This window comes from Mauremys reevesii, linkage group 8 (genome assembly GCF_016161935.1).
Source record: "Mauremys reevesii isolate NIE-2019 linkage group 8, ASM1616193v1, whole genome shotgun sequence".
NCBI lineage: Eukaryota > Metazoa > Chordata > Testudines > Geoemydidae > Mauremys > Mauremys reevesii.
The window spans coordinates 54,910,266-54,924,479 of NC_052630.1; the positions used below are offsets into that span (position 1 = coordinate 54,910,266).

At 47.6% G+C, this 14,214-nt stretch overlaps 1 protein-coding gene across 1 annotated transcript in view; it reads right to left on the reverse strand.

Moving 5' to 3' along the window:
* The window catches only part of NMNAT2 (nicotinamide nucleotide adenylyltransferase 2), a 75,652-nt gene that overhangs the window by 27,793 nt on the left and 33,645 nt on the right, over nt 1-14,214 (reverse strand). The window lies entirely within an intron of this gene.

Genomic DNA, 14,214 nt, shown 5'->3' on the forward strand with positions numbered 1-14,214 from the left:
CTGTCCCTTTTCCTTTAGGATAAAGATGAGGATATTAAAAGCAAAGTCAGGGCTAAATTCTCTGTTGGTGTAATTGAGTAACATGCAACTGAAGTCCAGCTGTGCCATTAACACCAGCACAGATGCTGGCTCTGAATATTTCAGTAATGTTAAGTATTTAAATATTGAAATACACAAAAACAAAGTGCATTTGTAATACAATGGCAAAGAACGTATTAATCTCCTTCTAGTGGCTGGTACACTCCAGGATAACCGTGTACTACTACCACCATCAGCTAATGAAGTTAATCCCTCAGCTCAAATAACAGAGGTGTGACCTGCAGTGCTAAACATCATGAGTTGATTTCAAACCCAGCTGATGACCCAGCCCTGTGTGTGTGAGGGGGTGGGAAGAGTGGAGATTTGTTGTATTTTCAGAATGTAAGGCTCCCTTTAGCTTGCTCTGTCATGCCAGTGTGGCAGAGCTCATCATGGCATCGAGGAAGACCCCAGGTAAAGGATGTAATTGGTTTTAATTGGATCCAGGTTAATAGTGAACACAGCCATTACCACCTGAAAGGTGTTTGGTGACCCATGTGAAATGAGCTGGTTGGCTCTGCCCTATTCTTAGTGGGCACAGGTGTCCACCCCACAGAAACCACCATCACAGTTGGCAATCTCGGCAAAGAGCCCAGGGAATGAATGGGGTCTGGAGACTGACTTCCTGTCTGACCCCTAGAAGTGGTCATTGGTGAGAGGCTGAGGGGAAAGGTTGCATTGCCATGGCCACTGCTCTAGGGCCTGGTCTGTGATTAAATCTAGCCCCTTGGTCTTCAGGGCTGTCAGTCCATTGCTGAATTCATTTAACAACACAGTAATTAAAATGACAATGCGTGCAATGGAGTGACCTGCCTTGCAACAACATTGCTGGGTGGAGTGCAGCTAAATCTTTGTGGCAGATTAAAAATGGGTCCCATACATGTCTGTCGTGCCTGTTGTTTGCATTTATTCTCTTTGGCGCTGTCTGTGCAGGTATGTTAATGGGGCTGGTGAAACTGTTTTAAAACGCGTTTTAAAACGCAATTTAAAACCAGCTCCTGCTGACACAGCTTGCCAGGCTAGCGGACGCAGTTTTACAAACTACATTTCCCATGTATATGAGCGGCAGCGTGGTCTAGTGGCTAAGACATTGGCTGGGGGCTCAGCAGACCTAGTCTCTATTCAGGGCTTTGGAGCAGAGCCTGGAACTGGAGCGTGGAGCAGCTCCGGAGCAGTGGAGCTGCAGGTTTTTGCCTGGAGCTGGAGCGGAGCCAGAGCACAGCTCCAAAGCCTTGTCTCTATTTCTTGCTCTGCCACTGGCCTGCTGTGTGACCTGGGGCAAATCACGTCACCTCTCCGTGCCTCAGTTTTCCCTCCCATCTTTTGTCTTGTCAATCTCACTGTAAGCTCTTTAGGGTAGAGACTGTCTCTTACTATGTGTCTGTACTGTGTCTAGCACAGTGGGGCCCTGGTATTATGGGGCATCTAGGTGCTACTGTGATCTAACTAACAATATGTTATACTTGGTCTAAATTACGTTAGCGGGAATTATGTTTTAGAACAATTCTGTTAACACATCTGGAGTTATAGAAAGATATTAAAACTATGCAAAGGCTCCACACTCCATACACAGTAGCACATGAATGACTAGGGCAGGCAGTATAGAGCACAGATAGTTTGTATAGTAGATAAACACGTGTGCATCATGTATGCCCCATGCCCCCATCTACAGTACTGGAATACAGCACGCGGCCCTACTTCTGCTTCCCCTAAGTACATTGCTAAGGGAGATGACCTCGTGGTCAAACCATTGTTGCCAATTTGCATTTCCATTTTAGTGGGGTTTTGAGAGAACCCTTCTGCAGTCCCAGCTGCAGCTCTGGAGGAATCTCCCCCGCCCCATTAGTTCCAAACTTAACATCTGGATTTAAAAATAGACATATATCTGTAAGAGAAATAGTCTGAAAATAAAACAGAAGGGAGAATAAAGACACCAGCTGGTCAGCACCGATGCTTGAAATGTGGGTCTGCTCTGAGAAATGGCTAGGCAGAAATTGCATAGATCTTCCCCTTGTGCGTGTCCAGAATTATGGGTGCTCACTTTAGTGGCCAGTTAGGTCCCCATCCTGCATTTGGATCCATATAGACGAGCCCCTGTGCCTGTACATGGCTCCAGGTGGGTAAGGGTTCTCCTGCACAGACCCGATGGCAGGACTGGGCTTCACTTGCACTGGAGCAGCTAACTCTGGTTTGGTGCAGCGCAAGTCACAGTTATAGTGATACAGCACTGCAGTACATGGGAGCAGCTGCAGTAGGGGATAAGCATAACAGTGACTAAAACCTGCAGTGTGCAGAAGCCCTGTGCTTGTATGATGGGTTTAGTCCTTAGCACTCCAAAGCCAACACACCTCTAGAGAACGGGCAGGACGAGTTTCTGTCTCATGCAGCCGCATGGAATTGTTAACTAAGTGCCATATTCTGCCCTCAGAGCCCATTGCTCGCCCTCGGAATGCCTATGATTACAATGGAACTTGCTGCATGTATGTGCACTTGCCTGATATGTGGGAGCCTCAAATCCCTGTTCTGCCTGATCAGAGCAGGCTCTGTCCCGGTCAGGGCCCTGCCCTCCAGGCTGTAAAGTGCTAGACTACATGTCAGGCTCAGCAGCACAGTGCTGCAGGCCGCTATGCTGTAAGAGTACCAGAGCTGCTGGCATATGTTGTGTAATAGGATCTTTGTGAGCAGTTGTCTGCCAGCCTCTCCAGGAACAAGGAAATTAACTTTTTTATCCCCCAAGTGGAGTTTGGTGTCCACTGTGCTGTGAACTGACGGAGCGAGAGAACTGAACGTGAAGGGAAACTGAGCGAAGAGAACTCCAGAGGGACTGAGCTGGACCAACGCAGCCGAGAAATGCAGTGCACAGGCTGTTTCGCCCTCATGGGTTAGAGGGGCTTTTAGCACAGCTGATGCGGGCCCTTTCCCATTACATATAGACAGTGGAAGAAGGGGGGTCTGCAATGGAACAGGGGAGACTGTTGGAAAATGTCAGGACCATACAATATTCATAGCCCATCCCCAGGAGGAAAGGCTGGTCCAGGGGTTAGGGCACCAGCCTAGGACTTGGTAAATCACAGACTTCCTGTGTGACCTTGGGCGAGTCACTTAGTCCCTCTATGCCTCGAGCCCCTCCTGTAAGCCATGGATCGAAGCACTTCCCTATTGTTGTGACAAGATTGCAGGTCTGTCTATGCTGCAACTGGAGGTGTGACTGCAGCTGGGGCAGGCACACACCTGCTAGTCTTACTCTAGCTAAAAAGAGCAGTGCAGATGCACCAGCCCGGCCTGCAGCACGAGAGAGCAATGCAGGTATGGACGCAGGGTTCTGGGTGGGCTTGCACCGTTTGTGCCAGGGTCTGCGCTCCCACATCTTCACTGCTATTTTTAGCCATGTTAGCTAGATCAAAGCTAGCATGGGTGACTGCCCGGGCTCCAATCGCACCTCTGACTGCAATGCAGACGTACCGCCTGTGAGGTGCTGAAATATTAATGGGGGGCAATGTAAGATCCCAAGTGCACAAAACCTCAGTGCCAATGAAATGCCCTGTGTAGACCAGGCCTAAGATCCACAGAGAGAGAAATTAAGGGTGGGATGTTAGTACTAGTCTCTTTGACAGTCTGAGTGTTGTCTGGTTGTTAATCAGATCCCTCTCTTGGCAGGGTATTTCAGTGTATTTAGCTGTATAGAAACATTTGCTTTCAAGGTGCCCATATCTGGACATTGGAACTGCTTGTGAAAATCTGTTATGTAGCACCATGTCCTGTGTTCTTTCTCTGCAGAACAAGGAAAACTGGCATTCTGGTTAACAGTAGAAGTGGGAATCAGATCTGGATTCTGTTCCCAGCTCTGCCATGGACTTGTTGTGGAGCTGTAGGGAAGTCACTTAATCTCTCTGTGCCTTGGTTTCCCTATCGGGGGAAGGGCAGAGAGGGAGGGTGTAATAATATTTACAACCTCACAGGGCTGCTGTGAGGCTCAGTTGATTATCTTGTCAGAAAATGCTGTAGAAGAATAAAGTAAAACCTCTGCAGGCTAAGACTGGAGTAGCCCCATGCCTGAGTTTGCACACAAGATGAGATTTCTTTATTCCTGTATAATGGTTTTGTGTGTGTGTGTGTGTATACACACAAACGAGTTATACTGCAGTCACCACTCCCTTCAATTCCCTGCATGTGACTCCTTCTGAGAACCAAACTTGCACTCTTGCACAGGTTGAGTTGCATGTTTTCTGTAAGCGTGTGGTCCCTGCTCTCATTCAGCAGAGCCAGAGAGGCCAAATCAAACCCAGGAGCCCACTCATTAGGCTGGCTAATTCTCTACGATGAGAACATACCATTTTCTTGATTCTCTTCACTTTCCATTTGGCTGCTGTCTCTGGCTGCTGCTGCTTAAACAAAATTCTCGCTCTCTCTCTGTTCATGTTGTTGTTGATCTGGTTTGCCGTTCACTGTATCTGGCTTAGGAGTTCCTAGCAGCTGGGGAATGGGTTTTTGGCTCCCAATTTCCCAAATGTCACTTCTGACTACTTTTTGAAGGAAGGGAAGCACCAGAGGCTTCCATCACTGCCAGGGCACTGGGATGCTTTATTATTATTGTTAGAGAATTTACTTCCAGCTCACTCATTCCTGCCTGTCTATGATGACCTGCATCATCTCCACTTGAAAAGTTCCTCAGGTGCCATCCCTACAGGAATTTCACCCGCTGGGGCAGAAAGATTTGCCAACATATGGATGCTAAAGGGAAGAAGAAAAAACGAAGGTGCACAGAAAGAAGGAAAGAGGTGGAGCAGTTTTCCATCTGAGGTGCATTAGGTTTTTGAGGATGATCATTTTAAAACTCAACAGCATGTAACAAAGTTTGCAAGGAGTTGAGATAATGTATTGGAAAAGCTGCTGGCATGATATTGTGAGCAGAGTGTTGGAAGTTAAGGAGGCATCAGCACTTTTTTACAACCTTCAGTTTCCAGTGATTGATTACATCCGTTAAAATACACTTTCACCTGAAATTCTGCATTGGAGGCTTCTGCCCAGGAGATGTTTTGAAACAAAATTTCTATGGAATCAGTTGAGTTGTGTGTGTGTTTTAATGACAGAGGGACCAGGAGCTGACTAGTTCATTAAGTTTTCTGAGCTCCTTGAATTCCTAAATAGCTTTGATTTTAAAACAGAAATTAAACTGATCATGTGATGCACTGTTAAACCCATCCTTTGCTCTCAATAGTCCGGATCATGCATCGCTTCCAGATCAGTCCCGTCGAATAGCCAGAGCAGATGAGATTGCTTTGGAGTTGCTCTACCTTTTGGATAATAATTTATCTGCCCCAGCACCCTCCTGTAGATTCTCACAGAGGTCAGTGTTGTCAGCTTTGTCATGCAGTGGGTATATGAATGTGCTCAGAGAACCAATCCAGCAGCATGGCCTGAGGTGTCATCAGCACAGTGGAGATACTTGGGACTGTGTCACAGTCTCTCCCGATCAAGGCTTCGTCTCTGCACTGCCTGCCTGGCTGGGGATGTGAGATGGCTGGATGAGGCTCAGCTCCAGATGGCAATGAGGGATTGCTTGTTGCACGGAGGAAGAAGCTGAAGTGTCACTTGTGTGGTGGCTGCTCCCACGTCAGTACAGAGAGTTCCTAGTTGATGATGTTGCTTATGAGCTGAATGTGGAAGGCAGTGTCTTGGTAATTAGTCGAAAGTGGCTACTTGCATTCCCAAAATATTCTGCAGTGGTGACCTCCTCCCCCCAAGTCGTGGCCCCAGTCACAGTGAAGGGTGTCTGATAAGCACTGAGGGGATGTGCAACAGTCACCTTAGAGCGCAGTGATACGCTGTCTATGTATGCAAGGCATGCCCAACCGGATGGGCATTGTCCAGCGAGCAGCCTGCGGGCCGGGCGATTCCATCTGGCCCCCATGGAGGACACAAAATGGCATCCTCTGCATGGTATAACTGCGCAGGCCCCATGTGTGCAAGGTCATGCCGCTTAGGAGAACAAAATGATGTCCTCCGCACTGCATGACTTCGCATGCCCCGCCTGTGTGAGGTCACACCACATGGAGGATGCCAGTCTGGATTGCCTAAGAATCCCCCGTTCATACGACAGCAGGAATAGCCCTGCCAGATCAGACTTGTGACCCATCCAGTCCTGTATCTTGTCTCTGTGAAAGGGGCCAGTACAGCTGCTTCTGAGGAAAGTGCAAGAAACCTCCAACTAGACAATTCTGGAATGATGGCAGGGGAAATTTCTTCCTAACCCCCATCAGTTAGCAGCTGGCTAATGCCCTGGTGCAGGAGGGGGTATGTTCAGGATGAATTTTTTTAATCCCATCTAAGGTAACTGTGGATGCTGCTATTACAAAGATGTGTCTAAATCTTTCTTTTTTCAGGGCCTTAAAACTGGAGGGAAGAAAAACCCTGCCGTCCTCTCCAGCCCCTCGAGGAACCTGGCCTGCTCCTCTCATTCAAATGGGAGTAATAACCCTAGGACCTTCCCGTTGGTGGTGACATCCCCGTTGGGCGCCAACAAGAGTGTCAGCTACAAATAGGATTCTCCATTAAAATCAAGGGACCATATTAATCTTTGGTGGTGTAACTCCCTTGACTGCAATGGAGATACACCAGAGATGAATTTGGCCCAGCTTCTAGTGCTTTGGTGGTAACAGTTTGTCCACAGACCTGCAATATGCTGCGCGCTCTGGCCACTGTTGCTTTGTGCACGGCAGGGCCGATGGGAGCTGGCAGGCTAGTGAGCGTGTGGGGAGCAGCGCTGTTACGCGGGGGCTCCTGTGGAGTTGGTTTTGCTGTTTGTTTGGGTCATGATGCTTTGCGATAGAAACAACAGTTCCTTTCATGGAGACTTGGCACTGCTCGCCAGGGCTGGGTGCTGAGGAAAATCCCTTTCCCCTTCCTCGTGGGCAGGCACATGTCCCATCCAGTTGGTTCTGGCGGCTGCACTCTCAGCTCCCCAGGCCAATGTGGTTCTTTCTCTCCTGGTTTCCCTTGGTTAAAATCACCTTTGGCCTCTCCATCTCACTTCCCTGGCGACAAGGCTCGGAGGGGGGTGGGGGGAGTGGGGAACGGCAGGGCCTCTCCCTGCTAGTAGTGACCAGACAGCAAGTGTGAAAAATCAGGACGGGGTGGGGGGGTAATAGGAGCCTATATAAGAAAAAGACCCCAAAATCAGGACTGTCCCTATAAGATCGGGACATCTGGTCACCCTAAGTAGGGCAGGGAAGCTGATGAGCTGGGAAGGAAGGGGAGAAGTCAGGCTAGGGAGGCAGGAGCAGGGGGAGAAGCAGAGAACGCCAAGGGGAATAATAAAGCAAGTATCTACTGGCTTCAGCGCAATAGCCCTGCTGGAAAAAACAGTTCCCTGGACTGTACATATCACCTGAAGCCAATGTTCCCCTTCCTGGGGGCAGTATTGTACTGCTGTTGCCCCTGGCTCCTAGATCCTCAGCTGGTGTAAACTGGCTTAGCTCCATTGACTTCAGTGGAACGGATCTGCACCAGCAGGAGATCTGTGGAGCAGAAGCTCTATTCATTGCCATTTGTGCCCACTAGGGTATGTGGTCCAGTGGGGACAGGGCACTGGACCACAACTCAGGAGACCTGAGTTCTATTCCTGCCTCTGAGCTGCCGTCACTTTGGGCAAGTCACTTCATCACTCGGTGCCTCTGTTTCCCCTCCCACCCTTTGCCTGCCTGATCTTGTTAGACTGTGACTTTTTGGAGCCGGGCCTGTGCCTCAGTGCTACTGCAATAGCAATATAAAAATAATGCGACACATTCCCAGCAAGAGCGACTCGCGGACACAAATGGCTTTCAATTCCATTGCCCAGCAAGACCTTGTTTACATAACAGAAGGGCTGCCAAGGAGCCCTTCCAAAGCTCTGAAACGCAAAGTTCAGGCTGTCACTCTATCTTTAATTCAGACTGGTTGTCTGCCCCCACTCCCCACCCCCAAAAAACTGCTCAGGTTCAGGAAGGGTTGTTAGCCTTAGGTCTTAATTTCTTGGCTTTGTCTCATCATCTTATGTCAAAACCTTTATGTGCTTGGGACTTTGTTTTTAATATTGTGTGGCACTGACTGCCCTGTGAATGTAACCAGGATTAGCTATGCAGGACGAGTGCGCTATGAACATCTGCAATGCACCTACCCTCCGACCTCTCTTTGGCTCTTAGCCTCATTTCCACATGCAGTGCGCACGGTTCCACCAAATCCGGCAGTAATTACAAGGGGTCGCTTACAGGTAACGGCGAGAGCAGACTGTACATATTGGTCACCGCTAGATCATGACGATGTAGCTAAACTGGCCTCTTGCCTGCATGTGGGACAGAGTGACCCTCTTGTGCAAAGGACAATACTAACACAAGCCAAAAAGCTAAAGACTGCCCCCGATCCTGCCTAGTCCAAAGTATTTTACTTGCGGGGGGGGGGGAATCACGTGTGTAAATTCCAGGCTGATTCACACACCTCTTGTTCCCAGGGAGGTTTGTGGGATTGGGTGGGGTGTAGAATTTGGCCCTAGGGCTTCTAAAAACCCTGCAGTCCTTCCCCGCTCTTTTTAGAAGTAGCATAACTGTCAGGGTCGCTCCACGTTTGGTTGGCCCTGCCTCAGGGCCAGAGGCTGGACTTGCAGGCTTCTCACAGTCCCTTGCAGCCCTGCATGTCTACGATTCTATAACAGAGATCGGTTTAGCAGTAACCGCGCCAGCTTTCTTAGGGAGGTCAGGTATTCAGACTCCCACACAGTAGGATTCTCATGCCAAGCTCTCTCTCTCTCCATGCAAGATGAGCATTAATCCGATGCTGTGCGAGAAGCATCAGCCCTCCCTGCAGGCACTGTTGTAGAGATTCACACTCGTAGTCTCTGAGTGCAGGAGAAGTCCCGTCCCCCTGCACTTGTCTGGTCTCTGGGCATGCGGTGGGATTTGCCACAATTGTCCAAGTGCCAGTCTCTCTCTGAGAGAAGCAGGATTCACGCTCCCAGGCTTCCGAATGCAGCAGGTCTGGTCAAGCGCTTTGAGATGCTTTTTTCTAAAGAGGGACATTTGGAAGCTGTGTCTGATATGGCTGTATTAGCAAAGCAGTTCACTCTGTCCCTGTTCACTCCAGCCCCCAGACAATTGCCAGGTCCCAGTTCTGGTGCTCTGGGACAAAGCCCTGGCAGTTCAGAGGACACATTAATCTTTACAACCTGTCATCAGACTGGAGAAGAGGGGCAGAGCCCCCCAGGACAGAAGAATTAAAACCTCTCCTGTACTTTGAAACGCAGCTGAGCCAGGCTGATCTCTGGCAGACAGCGAACATCCTTTCCGGGGGAGGAAATCCTGCATGGGAGGAATTGATAGAGCAGAAAGGGGGCTGCCAGGGTCAGACCAAACCGTTGGGGGCAAGGAGAATGATGGCACAGGAGCGTGACCAGAACAACTGCTGCTAACAGATAAAATCCCAGCCTCCAGGAAGGCAGCCAGCAACTCTCTCTGCTGGCGGGGATGGGTTATTAATGAGATCAGATCATTTCTTCTCTTCATCCAGTGCAGTTCCCCCTCACCAGGACTGGGCACTTGTGCTGTGCAATGTACCACAGGGTTGGCTCCTGACAGGCTCCCAGACCTCGCACAGATACTTCCCACTCATTGGATTGCTTCCACTTGGTTCTAGCTGGCTCTTTTTATGCAGCAAGATAGGGCCGAGAAAGGGAGACGTAGGAAGGGGGTTTCTTTCCTTCTGTTGCCCCAAATGACCTGAGCTTCCCCCCCCCCCAGCATTAAATGAGCTGCCTCTGGAAGGAGAAATGGGGCCAAATCCTCAGCTGGTGTAAATTGGGGTGTCCCTCTTGGAGGATCTGGCCTGTGGCCTCCTTTGCATTCCTGTCCTTGGCATCGGTACAGAGCAGCAGTTCCGTTCTCCAGGCACAGATGGGATCGCCCCTACCCGAGTGAGAGAGAGAGGAGAAATGCCTGCAGTTCTTGCTGGAGAACAGGATTTAATGAGCAAATGGCCTCCCCTCCCATTTCTTTTCCTTCCCTTCAGCTTCGCCGGCCCAGCAGTAAACGCTGGGGAGGGAAGTAGAAGGGGGTTGCTTTCAACATAAAGCCAGCATCTGCGGGAGTAGCCCAGCTGCTGCGTTGCAGGTCACTTAGGAGTCAAACCAATTCCATGGTTGCTCTAGGGATTGATGATGTGAAATAAGAGCTCTGCTTCTTCAATCTATTTCAGTGGCCCACGCCAGCACTGCCACAATTACAGGACTGTCAGTGCGTCCGGTATAAAGTGTCTTTTTCAGGGGGCGAGAGCTCACATATCAAGACCCCCTTTGTCCTCAAAGGCTCAGCCTCTGAGCAGAGGTCTGTTTTGTTGGAAAGAAAAGGTCACAAAATCAGTTGGTTCTTTTTTCTTGAACCAGGCTCAGAAGAAGAGAGAATTGTAGGTTGGTGGCTTTGCACTTGTCGGTGTGCAGGTAGAGCACTGGGGTCACACTTTGGAAAAGTGTCTAATTGATTTAGGAGCCTAAAGCCAAGACTTTCAGAAGCCACTAATGACTTTGGTGCCTGCATTTTTGAGTGCCCAGCCAGAGATACCTTAAAGGGCCTGCGCTTCAGAAAGCACTGAACCTCAGACCCCTTTCAAGCATCTCCACTTGGGCACCCCAAAATGGAGGCATTCAAGGGCACTACTCACGTTTGAAAATCTTGGCCTAAGTGCCCAGCTCACTTTTGAAAATGGGGCTTAGGCTCCAAAATCTCTTTGGTGCTTTTGCAAATTTGAGCCTTCGTCCAAGGGTGTGATTTTCAAAGAAATCTATTAGGTGCTCCAATCTCAATGAATTTTAATGTAACTCCTTGAGGGGCCTTAGAAAATCCCAGTCTAAACCTTTATTAGGACACAAGAGAAATATAACTTTGCAGGTGCATTGTCCTTTCTTTGGAGTCTGTTTAAAAATTAAAACCGTGTTCTGACAGTGCCATGTGTTATTGCTAACTTCTGTTGTGATAGCCCCCTCTGGATTATGAACCTCACTTTTGAATAATTTAATAATGATACTGAACATTTATTTAATGCCTTCCATCCCAAAGGATCTGAAAGCATTTACAGTTGGTATTATAATAATCAACCTATCTATGCAGGTTCTTATACTGTGCAAGAAACACTGCACCCATCTATGAAATGCAGCCCCCTCTGGGATGAAATGCAGCCCCCTCTGGGGTGAAATGCAGCAGCTGTTGAAAGTACATTTCAACATAGCACAACACTTTTGGACAGGAAATGAAGAAGAATACCAGATTAAACAAACTGCAGAGCATATTTTGGTAAACTTGATACAATTACCGCAACTGGAATTTAGCCAGGAAGCTAGGGCTAAAACCTCTCCTCTTTCAAAAGCACTCTAGGCTCTTTAGTGAGCACACATGGCAGTATTGCCAACTGCATGTGTTCAAAAATCACGAGACTGGCTTAAAAATCATGAGATTTAAAAATATATATATTTGGGGCTTTTTTTTCTTGGCCCTCTTGTCTCTGAGCCTTTAGGGTGCACTTGGGTTACATTTTCCAGCTTTTCTGTGCAACCACGACAGCTAGAAACTTGTTTTTATTTTAAATGAAAATTGAGAGTCACACAAAATAACATGACTCCAGAAGCTGGGGCTTGAATAAAAATGACAAATATGATGAGACTTGCAATAAAAATGATGAAAGTTGGCAACACAGAGTGGTCAGGATTTGGGTTTTATGTCTCATCCTATAAACACCCCCTCCAGCAGCACAGCACTCTAGTGCCACTCTAGGGACATGGGGTCAGTGCTAACCCTGAGACAATAGTGCTTCCATCTGAATCACCAACATAAGCCTCCTGCAGAACTGGTTTTTCCCTTCCAAGTACTTACCAGGCCTCCCACCCTTCTTAGGGCCTGATCCAAAGCACATTGAAATCAATGGGATCCCTCCCTTATTTGTGAGATCTGGTGTTATTGCATCCCTAGGAGGGATAGTTGCATGCAGTGAATTACTCCATGGCCGTGAAATTGACAACAAACATAGCCACTATGTTTTGGGCCTTTCTGTCCATGTTCCCTCTACTGGCTCTGCAGCGGCTGCTGTTTAATGAAGTACACTGACGTCAATTGCTGATGCACTGACAGCAATGTTTTGGCAGGATAAGCTGCTACACAAATTTATTATTGTTAAGCAAAGGCAATTATGTTTGCACTTTACCCCCAAAAGAAATAATAAAAAACAAGAGAAAAGAAATCAGAGAAAACTTGTAGAGCTGAATAGAAGAGGAAGGGACCAGATCCTCTGTTGGTTTAATCTGGCATAGCTCCAAGCTAAAGGAGCTGTATTAATATACACCAACTGAGACTCTGGTGGCAAGTCTTTAAGATGCTATTTCAAGTAACAAAAATGACTTCTCCTTGTCCCCCTGCTGTTGGAAAATTAACTACAATATTGTGTATGCTCTGCTGTTTTCCGCCGTTTATTCTGTTTGGATTCTAGCTGTCACATGTCTTAGTAAGTGGGTAGCTTTGCGCTATAGACAGCGTACCTAGTTGTGCACCTATGAACTCTGAAGCTGTTGTTAGGAAGCCAGAGTTGCACTATTGAGAGCAATTGTCAGCTCTGGAGTCTGCCCTATTCAGGCAGTTTGGATTAGGTTGGGAGTAATTGAGAATATTTTGCAATCTGGTGGTGGGGACAGATGGGGCATCATAGAAGTTAGGAACAGAAAAGAGCTATTTAGGTCTAGCTCAGTGGTTTGAGCCTTGACCTGCTAAACCCAGGGTTGTGAGTTCAATCCTTGAGGGGGCCACTTAGGGATCTAGGGCAACAATCAATACTTGCTTCTGCTAGTGAAGGCAGGGGGCTGGACTCAATGACTTTTTGGGGTCCCTTCCAGTTCTATGAGATAGATAGGTCCTCAGGTGCATTCCCAAACAATCCAGGAGTGTTCCCTATGTATATTGTCTACTGTGTAGTCTCACCTAGTTTGTAAAAGACCAATGTAGAGCTTGTTAAAGTTCAAAATAGGAACAATATTAATAAACATATTTTTTACAGCTTTTGACCTGCTATTGGGGTGTCAAAATGTAGAATTTTTGTTGAAGAGGGGGAAATGTAATAAAATTGTTAGTCGATGCTTTTCCTATTGTTTAACTAGATCTAGGTCCAAAGGATGCAATTTTCCCTGCTCCCTTTGGCTCTTCGTCCATACCCTAATACAGCCCCTGCTCAGGTAGTTCTTCTTGATACCCTAAATTGTCTCTCTGGATTTCATCACATTCCTTCCAGTGATACCCCATGTGTCTCACTAAATCATCTCTCCTTTCTTGGGGTTTTTGCATCCTTGAAAATTTGCAGACTGTGATAATGTATCCCCACTATAGTGGTTATTTAGCCAAAATCTGCATAATGAGTTCTTTTGATTTGCCCATATAAAGTCAGCCCTTCCAGCCTGCTCCTCATTTGTGAAGCTTTTCTCTGAACTGCCTCCATTGTGTCTATCTTTTTGCTAATGAGGTGTCCAGAATGAATACAGCATTTCTGATGCAATTGCATTCAGTTCATGTAATGTGGAACTATTACTTGCCCGGCTCTGCTCTGTGATGTCTCCGCATTAAACACAAAATTACACTGGCTTTGGTTGCCACCATATCATGTCACCTTTGATATTCACTGTCCCCCACTGTGGCGCTTTCAGCATTACTGTTTCCTATTGAATGTGTGTGTTTGGTATTATTTTTTTCCTTGATACATTAACTTCAATTTTTCCAAGGCAAATCTTATGTTGTGATTTTCCTGCCCATGCGTCTGATTTCTCTTGAGAGCTGTGTATTTGTCTGTCCTATTTGCAACTCCTCCCAAGTTAGTATCATCTGTGGATTTCATTAACATGCTCTTCCTCGCCCCCCTCTCCAGATCATTAATGTCTTGAACCTGCAGCTGTTAGGGAGTTGTAGCAGGGTTGGGAGGGAGAAGGGTTGATGGGCTGGTATGTCTTTGGTAGGGGGAGAAAGAATTGGGAGGGAAGGTTTGACAGGGGAAGGGAATTAGAAAGGTGATGTGGCCTTTGATGATTCCATTCTCAGTGGGAATCTGGTAGGCCCTGCATTGCAGAAGCCACATCATTTCTCCTCA